At 43.9% G+C, this 10428-nt stretch overlaps 1 pseudogene; it reads left to right on the forward strand.

Annotated features, from left to right (window-relative positions):
- The first annotated feature begins 3111 nt into the window (after positions 1 to 3111).
- On the forward strand, positions 3112 to 4147 carry LOC102392803 (annotated as a pseudogene).
- Positions 4148 to 10428: the final 6281 nt, after the last annotated feature.

Consider the following 10428-nt stretch of genomic DNA (forward strand, 5'->3'; position numbering starts at 1 on the left):
ATGTTGAAGCTGAAACTCCAATACTTTGGCCACCTCATGTGAAGAGTTGACTCATTGGAAAAGACCCTGATTCTTGGAGGGATTGGGGGCAGGAGAAGAAGGGGACGACAGAGGATGAGATGGCTGGATGGCATCACTGACTCAATGGACGTGAGTCTGAGTGAACTCCGGGAGTTGGTGATGGACAGGGAGGCCTGGCGTGCTGCAATTCATGGGGTCGCAAAGAGTCGGACATGACTGAGTGACTGGACTGAATTGAACTGATGGAGACCTACAAGACCTTCTAGAACTAATGCCAAAAAAAAAGATGTCATTTCATTCTTAGGAGATTGGGATGCAAAAGTAGGAAGTTAAGAGATACCTGGAGTTACAGGCAAGTTTGGCCTTGGAGTACAAAATGAGGCAGGGCAAAGGCTAATAGAGTTTTGCCAAGAAAACGCACTAGTTGTAGACATCACCAGATGGTCAATACTGAAATCAGATTGATTATATTCTTTTCAGCCAAAGATGGAGAAGCTCTATACAGTCAGCAAAAACAATATCAGGAGCTGACTGTGGCTTAGATCATGAGCTCTTCTATAGCCAAATTCAGATTTAAATAGAAGAAAATAGAGAAAACCACTAGGCAATTGAGGTATGACCTAAATCAAATCCCTTATGATTACATGGTGGAAGTGACAAATAGATTCGAGGGAAGTGACAAATAGATCTGATAGACAGAGTGCCTGAAGAACTATGGATGGAGGTTCATGACCTTGTACATGAGGCAGTGACCAAAACCATCCCAAATAAAAAGAAATGAGAAAAGGCAAAATGGTTGTTTGAGGAGGCCTTAAAAATAGCTGAGAAAAGAAAAGAAGCTAAAGGCAAAAGATAAGAGAAAAGATATACTCAACTGAATTCCAAAGAATAGCAAGGAGAGATAAACCTTCTTAAGTGAACAATGCAAAGAAATAGAGGAAAACAATGGAATGGGAAAAATTAAAGATCTCAAGAGAATTAGGGATATCATGGGAACATTTCATGCAAAGATGGGCAAAATAAAGACAGAAACAGCAAAGACCTAACAGAAGCAGAAGAAATTAAGAAGGGGTGGCAGGAATACATAGAAAAACTGTACAAAAAAGGTCTTAATGACCTGGATAACCATTATAGTGTGGTCACTCATCTAGAGCCAGACATCCTGGAGCATGAAGTCAAGTGGGCCTTAGGAAGCATCACTACGAGCAAAGTTAGAGGAGGTGATAGAATTCCAACTGAGCTATTTCAAATCGTAAAAGATGATACTGTTAAAGTGCTGCACTCAGTATGCCAGCAAATTTGGAAAACTCAGCCATGGCCACAGGACTGGAAAAGGTCAGTTTTCATTCCAGTCTCAAAGAAGGGCAATGCCAAAGAATGTTCAAACTACTGTACAAATGCACTCATTTCAGATGTGAGCAAGGTAATGCTCAAAATCCTTTAAGCTAGGCTTCAGCAGCACATGAACTGAGAACGTCCAGGTGTTCAAGCTGAACTTAGAAAAGGCAGAGGAACCAGAAATCAAATTGCCAATATCCGTTGGGTTATAGAAAATGCAAGAGGGTCCCAGGAAAACATCTACTTCAGCTTCATTGATTACACTAAAGCCTTTGACTGTGTGGATCACAAAAAACTCTGAAAAATTCTTAAAGAGATGGGAATACCAGACCACCTGACATGCTTCCTGAGAAACCTGTATGCAGGTCAAGAAGCAACAGTTAGAACCAAACTTGAAACAACAGACTGTTTGAAATTTGGGAAAGGAGTATGCCAAGGCTGAATTTTGTCATCCTGCTTATTTAACTTATATGCACAGTACATCATGTGAAATGCTGGGCTGGATGAAACACAAGCTGGAATCAAGTTTACCAGGAGAAATATCAACAACCTCAGATATGCAGATAATATCACTCTAATGGCAGAAAACAAAGAGGAATTACACTACCTCTTGATAAGAGTGAAAGAAGAGAGTGAAAAAGCTTGCTAAAAACTCAACATTAAAAAAAACTAAGAACATGGCATCCAGTCCCATCATTTCAAGGCATACAGATGGGGGGGAAATGGAAACAGTAACAGATTTTATTTTTGGGGCTCCAAATTCCATGAAATTAAAAGATGCTTGCTCCTTGGAAGAAAAGCTATGACAAATCTAGATGATGTATTAAAAAGCAGAGACATAGCTTTGTCAACAAAGTTCTGTATAATCAAAGCTATGGTTTTTCCAATAGTCATGTACAGATGTGAGAGCAGGACCATAAAGAAGGCTGAGCACCAAAGAGTCTATGCTTTCAAACTCTGGTGCTGGAGAAGACTCTTGAGAGTCCCCTGGACTACAAGGAGATCAAATCAGTCAATCTTAAAGGAAATTTACCCTGAATATTCACTGGAAGGACTGATGCTGAAGCTGAAGCTCCAATACTTTGGCCACCTGATTCAAAGAGCTCATTGGAAAAGACCCTGATGCTGGGAAAAATTGAAGGCAGAGAGGAGGGTGAGATGGTTGGATGGCATCACTGACTCAATGGCCATGAATTTGAACAAACTCCAGGAGATACTGAAGGACAGTTAAGCTTGGCATGCTTCAGTCCATGAGGATCTCAATGACTTAGCAAACTGAACAACAGTTGATTCAGTCAGTGAAGAATCCACCTGCAATACAGAAGACACCTGTAATGCAGGAGACCTGGTTTCAATCCCTGGGTCAGAGATCCCCTGGGGAAGGAAATAGCAACTCACGCCAGCATTCTTGCCTGGGAAATCTCATGGACAGAGGAGCCTGGTGGGCTACAATCCACGGGGTTGCATAAGTCAGATGCAACTGAGCAACTAAAAACAACATACTTGACTTACAATGTTGTATTAATTTCTGCTGTATAGAAAATTGACTCCATTGTGTGTGTGTGTGTGTATTATATACATATATATTTCTTTTTATTTCCATTATGGTTTATGGCAGGATATTGAGTATAGCTCCCTGCGCTACACACTAGGACTTTGCTGTTTATCCATTCAATATATAATAGGAAATAATTTCAGAGTAGAGGTGGATCCAGTTTTCTGGCAGCGAGGTGGCTATGGGCCAGGGCAGGGATGCACTGCTGCGTGGTGGGAACTGATGTCATCCCCAAGAAGAAGTTTGCACGGCCAAGTATAGGGAGTGAGGGAGTGTCTTGGCTGAGATGGATGTCCAAGCAGTTGGACATGTACAAGACCAATCTGAAAGATTACGTCAGCAAGCCCAAGCAGGGGATCTGGAAGAATCCTGTGTCCCAGATGCAGTTCCAGGACTATTGGAACTGTGTGCTACTATTGGGGTGGATTCTTTGGCCTCTGGGAAAGGATTTTGGTCTGAGATGCTAGGCGTGGGAGATGTCTATTACAAGCTGGGTGTCTAGATTATCCATGTGTGCTTGGCCCTGAAGCAACAGAATGGAGACCTGATAACTCTGGAGGGACTACATGACATCAACAGGTGTTAAAAGGAAAGGTCACATTCACCCAGGATGTCAGCCAAGACGACCTGATTGGGGCCATCAAGACACTGAAGGCACTTGGCACTGGCTTTGGCGTTATCCCTGGAGGCGGCACTTACCTCCTTCGGTCTGTCCCGCTGAGCTAAATATGGATCAGGCTGTGGTGCTGCAGGTGACAGGGAAAATGGCTCTGTGGCTGTCAGTGATTTCAAAGTCAGTCTTTTATTTTTAAATTATTTATTTATTTTTGGCTATGCTGGTCTCTGCTGCTGCAGGAGCCACGCTCCAGTTGCAGTGTGGTGCGTGGGCTTCACGGCAGTGGCTTCTCTTGTTGCGGTTCCCAGACTCAGTAGTTGTGGTGCACAGGGGCTTAGTTGCTCCACAGCATGTGGGATCTTCCCAGACCAGGAATCAAACCTATGTCTCCTGCAGTGGTAGGAGAATTCTTTACCGCTGAAGCCCCTATCAAAGCCAGTCTTAAATGGGAGATGGAGCGAGCAAGGCAAGTGCTGCAACACCTGCTGAAGGAAGGGCTGGTTTGGCTGGATCTGCTGGGCGCCAGGGGAGACCTACCACTGGGTGCCAGGTCTCCTCTCTGACCTCTAGACTCCCAGGAGTGTACAGCTGAGGCGACCAGAGAAGCCCACCCTTGACTGGGAATGCTCAAGGAGGGCACAGCAGTGGGCAGGGAGAAGAGAGAGGAGTTGGTGGTGAATAAAACCTGGACAACTTTGTTTTCAAAAAGAACATCCCTGACAGTCTATTGGTTAAGAGTCCGTACTTCCAAAGGAGGAGACACAGGTTCGATCCCTGGTCTGGGAAGATCCCACATGCTTCAGAGCAACAAAGCCCATGCACCGCAACTCACAAATGAGCCCACGCTCTAGGACCTGGGGGCCACAACTATTGAAGCCCACGTGCCTTGAGTCTGTGCTCCCCAACAAGTGGAGCCCCCACAAAGAGAAGGCCACACCCCACAACAAAGAGTAGCCCCTGCTCATTGTAACTGGAGAAAAGCCCAGGTAGCAATGGAGACCCTGCACAGCCAAAAATAAGAAAATATAGAAAATGAAAAACACTCCCTAACCCATCAGGAAAAAAAAAAAAAAGAACAGGAGGACTTCCCTGATGGTCCAGTGGTTAAGATACTTTCACTGCAGGGGGTGAGGGGTCAATCTAAGAACTAAGATCTCACATGCCCTGGGATGTGCCCCCTCCAACTTTTAAAAATATACACATCTAAAACATTATTTCTAAAGAATTCATCTTAGAAGCTCTTATCTCATTTAGTCAGTTTCACTACTTATGACATATCATCATACCAAGTTAATTTTTCTTCTCTTTGTTAAAAATTGAAGTATAGTTGATCTACAATGTTGCATTAGTTTCTGAGGTATAGCAAAGTGATTCAGATAAATATATATGATCAATGTATATATAATTTTCAGATTTTTTCCAATATAGCTCACTACAAGATAATTGATATTGTAGTAAGATAAATGATAGTGAATATAGTTCCCTATGCTATACAGTAGGACCTTGTTTATCTATTTTACATATAGTAGTTTGTATCCAGTATTTTGGTTATCTGATGTGAACAGCTGACTCATTGGAAAAGTCCCTGATGCTGGGAAAGCCTGAGGGCAGAAGGAGAAGAAGGCATCAGAGGATGAGATGTTTGGATGGCATCACTGATGCAATGGAGATGAACTTGGGCAAACTTTGGGAGATGGTGAGGCACAGGGAGGCCTGGCATGCTGCAGTCCACAGGGTGGCAGAGAGTCAGACATGACTGGATTGCTGAACAATAACAAGTTTGTACCTACTCATCCCTGCCTATGAGTAGCTATGGTTCAGACATCCAAGGAAATAACCAGGTGACACTATGGGTGTAATTTTAGACTAGTCCTTGCATTGCTAAGAACTTGAGTTTTCTGAGTTGTGTCAGACTTGGATGCCACCAGACGTTCTCAAAACAATGTCTGCCAGCAGCTAGTAACTGCAATCTTACTTTTTATAAAGCCACACAACTGGCTACTTGACTATACGTCCAGAGTCAGTTTCAGGCCTATTCTTCTGAAAAGAAATGAGATTTATTTTGTCTATTTAGATTCTAGTTGTCACTTCCAACTATTTCTACTTGGGTCTGTTGCCCAAAAATGACAGACCAAGGGATTGAGGTTTTAATCATATAAGACTCAGGTCCAGGACTTGGTACTCAGAATCATACAAGACTCAGGTCCAGGACTTGGTACTCAGAAATACTTCCAGTTCAGTGTCCATTCTTCACACTGAGGCAGCACTATGCCCCATTTCAACAGGAAGTTATCAGAGCCATAGTTGCCCAGTTCCCTGAATTAAAGTGAGCAGGAGTCTATGGGGTTTTGGGGTCTTTCTGTGTCTTCTGTTCTTGTTTGTAGGATACACACTTCATTCAGCCTCTTTGACATTCCCTGAGTTCCAAGGGCAGATTCAAATAGTTGCTGACCAGGGAAGGGATGGGATACAAAAACAGGAGAGGAACAGTCAAGTGAGTTTGCGTAAACTCTGGGAGTTGATGATGGACAGGGAGGCATGGCGTCCATGGGGTTGGAAAGAGTTGGACTGAACTGAACTGAACAAACAAGTGGTGGTACAGCCTTAGGGCAGGGTCCTGTTTCCTACTCAAGGAATACGCATAACAATATCTTTGAGTTCTTTGGCAGAACTGGAGCCCCACTCAGGTGGAGGATGGTAACTTCAGGCTGAGCGCAAGATTCCTGAAGCACCGCCCCGTTGCCTCACACCAAGCAATCAGAACAAAGTCACACATCCTGCAGCCCTCACCCCAGATTGTGCCTTCCTTCCCTGGGCCCTGTTTGGCCCCTGCCTATTTCAGGGTTCCATGCTAAATGGCTGTTATTAGAAGGGTGAATGCTGGTTTCAGACCCAGCTCAATTGGTAAAGAATCTGTCTGCAATGTGGGAGACCTGGGTTTGATCACTAGGTTGGGAAGGTCCCCTGGAGAAGGGAAAGGCTACCCACTCCAGTATTCTGGTCTAGAGAATTCTGGTCGCAAAGAGTTGGACATGACAAAGTGACTTTCACTTTCTTTTCTTTCTTTCATATCTAGATTTAGATTAGGTAGAGAGAGACTTTTGCTCTGCTAGGCAGGACTATGCCCATGCACAGCAGCAAGAAGTTACAGGAGAAAGGGACCTCCACCCCAATCCCCAAAAAGTATCTTGAGTATGAAGTCTCAGGGGGAGTTGTTAGGCGAAACACACTGACTGACTGCCCACCATAGCCAGGCACCATAGTAACCATTTGCCTGAGTTGTTTTATGACAGGAGATCCTGATAAGGAATACAGAACTAATAAGCCACCACCAACCGGAAGAGATCGGGAAAGGTCTAAAGGAGACACCGCGTGTCCGTCCACTTCCCAGAATCCCTCTCACTAGCATCCATCTTGGGTGAGCGATGCGTGCACCACCAGGAAAGACTCTGAATTAGAACGATTGGCCAAAGACCACCTGGGAATGAATCCCATCACCATAAAACCTGAGACTGCAAGCCACGCGGCAGAGCAGTTCTCCTGGGTTCCCTTACCCTACTCCTCTCCACCCAGGTGCCCTTTCCCAATAAAATCTCTTTCTTTGTCAGCACGTGTCTCCTCAGACAGTTCATTTCTGACTGTTAGACAAGAGCCCAGTTTTGGGCCCTGGAAGGGGTCCCTCTTCCTGCAACAGTTGGATCTCCTTGTAGTCCAAGGGACTCTCAAGAGTCTTCTCCAACACCACAGTTCAAAAGCATCAATTCTTTGGTGCTCAGAGAAGACCACGTGTCCTACTATCTCCCAAAATCCTTCTTGCTGGTATCCATCTTGGCTGGGCAATGTCTGCATCACCAGGAAGGACCCTGAGTCAAAACAAAGACTTGGCCAAAGACAACCCAGAAACTAATCCCATCAACATAAAACCTAAGACTGTGAGCCACATGGCAGAACAGTTCTCCTGGGTTCCCCCATCCTGCTGCTGTCCACCTGGGCACCCCTTCCCAATAAAGTCTCTTGCTTTGTCAGCATGTGTGTCTCCTCAGACAATTCATTTCCGAATGTTAGACAAGAGCCCACTCTTGGTTACTGGAAGGGGTCCCTCTTCTTGCAACAAAAGTTTAAAATGAGGGTGCCATCTGCTCAGTCATGTCCAATTCTTTGCAACCTCATGGACTGTAGCCCACCAAGTTCCTTTGTCCATGGAATTTTCCAGGCAAGATTACTGGAGTATGTTGCATTTCCTCCTCCAGGGGATCTTCCCAACCCAGGGATCGAACTTGAGTCTCCGGTGTCCCTTACATTGCAGGCAGATTCTTTACCCACTGAGCCATCCATAAAGTCCAGCCTTGAACATACGCCATTTCATTTTTTTCCCAGTATATTTTTGTGATAGGTTCTTAGAATGGGATTCCTGAATCAAGAGGTACATGCATATATTTAACTATACTCATTAAACAACAACTCCTCTCTTTTTCCTCCCCATAGCCCATGGTAACAACAGGGATATAAAGTTTTTCAAAAACCACAAAACAGAAACCCAAAACTGATGGGTATCTTTATTCTTATATCTTTGGCTTTGAGTTTTCTGAATGATATCAAGATAACTTTTCAATAGACAAGCTTTCTTGAATCAAAGTTTATTAATCTTGTTTTGTTTTAATTTTTTTTTCTGAATCACAAAAGTTGAAGCTCTTATAGAAATTTGGAAAACAAAGATACAGATATAAAAGTAGGTGAGACAGTGCACTAAGTCATGTCTGACTCTTGCAACCCCATGGACTGTAGCCTGCCAGGCTCCTCTGTCTATGGGATTCCCCAGGCAAGAATACTGGAGTGGGTTGCCATTTCCTTCTCCAAGATATAAAAGTAAGAATCATGCAGTTCCACCAGCAGAAGATTACCAGTAACCATTTTGATACGTTTCATTCATTCTTCCAAATTTTCTTCTTCATTCTTCTGTTTGTTCCGGAGGAAGCTCCATGGAGTCACCAGGGAAGTCAACATGCATCAGATATGTTTATATATTGGGCTTCCCCTGTGGCTCAGCAGTAAAGAATCAGCCTGCATTGCAGGAGCCGCAGGATACATGGGTTTGCTCCCTGAATCGGGAAGATCCCCTAGAGGATAGGATGGCAACCCACTCCAGTATTCTTGCCTGGAAAATCCCCATGGACAGAGGTGTCTGGTGGGCTACAGTCCATGGGGTTGCACAGAGTCAGGAATGACTGAAGCAAGTTAGCACACACACACATTTATATATGGCTCTCTGTCGTGTGATGTGTAATGATAAAGATAGGATTACACTGCCAATGCCTACTTTTTAAAGTATTTTAAAATGGCCATCAAATATTCTTCAAAACACTATTAGAATGAACATGTATGAAAATCTTATAATGTTTTAATTGTTGTATATTTATGCTGTTTCTAGAGTTTTGTTGTTAAGGATCCATTTTGTGTATAAATCTTGTCTGAGAAATTTATTTTCTTAGTGTTCTTCCTAGAACTGGGTTTCTGGGTCAAAGGATGTACTCATCTGTATCAGGATTCACTGTTCTATTATTTGTGGTCTCACAAGTTGGAGCATGTACACAGATTCACACACTCCCCTGTATGTATAAAGTTATTTTATCTTCTGCAGTCAAATTCTCTTCCCCTGAGCTATACCTCCATTTTATCTTCTAATAGAAGAGCACTCACTTACAACACCTAAAGAAATTATTTTATTCATCAAACATTTGTAGCAATTTTTTGTCAATAGACCAGGATGAAACCTGAAGATTAGACTGAGACCAACTCTGTTGTTTAGTTGCTAAATCGTGACCAACGCTTTGCAACACCATGGACTGTAGCCCGCCAGGCTCCTCCCTCATGGGATTTCCCAGGCAAGAATACTGGAGTGGGTTGCCGTTTCCTTCTCCAGGGGATCTTCCTGACCCAGGGATCGAACCTTGTCTCCTGCTTAGCAGTGAGCCACCAGGGAAGCCCGAGGCCAACTCTAGATCACAGTTAATTAATGTGCTTAACTCACCCTTAGGAAATGAGATGATTGGGCTCCATTCACGTTGTGGCATGTTCCCTCTCACTCAGCATGTTCAGTGGAGGCACCTCTGGACCAGACTTGTAATTTCAGTTCAGTTCAGTTGCTCAGGTGAGTCTGACTCGTTGCAACCCCATGGACTGCAGCACATCAGGCTTTCCTGTCCATCACCAACTCCTGGAGCTTACTCAAACTCTGGTCCATCAAGTTGGTGATGCCATCCAACCGTCTCATCCTCTGTCGTCCCCTTTTCTTCCCTTCTTCAATGTTTCCCAGCATCAGGGTCTTATTGAGTCAGTTCTTCGCATCAGGTGGCCAAAGTATTGGAGTTTCAGCTTCAGCATCAGTCCTTCCAATGAATATTCAGGACTGATTTCCTTTAGGATGGACTGGTTGGATCTCCTTGCAATCCAAGGGACTCTCAAGAGTCTTCTCCAACACCACAGTTCAAAAGCATCAATTCTTCGGTGCTCAGCTTTCTTTATAGTCCAACTCTCACACCCATACATGACTACTGGAAAAACCATAGCTTTGACTAGATGGACCTTTGTTGGCAAAGTAATGTCTCTAGTTTTTAGTATGCTGTCTAAGTTGGTCATAGCTTTTCTTCCAAGGAGCAAGCATCTTTTAAGTTACTTTAAATATATTAATTAAGGACAGAGTAGATCTTTAGTATATTTGGTGATGGGACTTCCCTTGAAGCTCAGCTGGTAAAGAATCCATCTGCAATGCGGGAGACCTAGGTTTGATCCCTGGGTCGGGAAGATCCCCTGGAGAAGGGAAAGGTTACCTACTCCAGTATTCTGACCCAGAGAATAAAGAGTCGCAAAGAGTCAGACTGGACTGAGCAACATACACTCA

Source organism: Bubalus bubalis, chromosome 24 (genome assembly GCF_019923935.1).
Source record: "Bubalus bubalis isolate 160015118507 breed Murrah chromosome 24, NDDB_SH_1, whole genome shotgun sequence".
Taxonomy (NCBI): domain Eukaryota; kingdom Metazoa; phylum Chordata; class Mammalia; order Artiodactyla; family Bovidae; genus Bubalus; species Bubalus bubalis.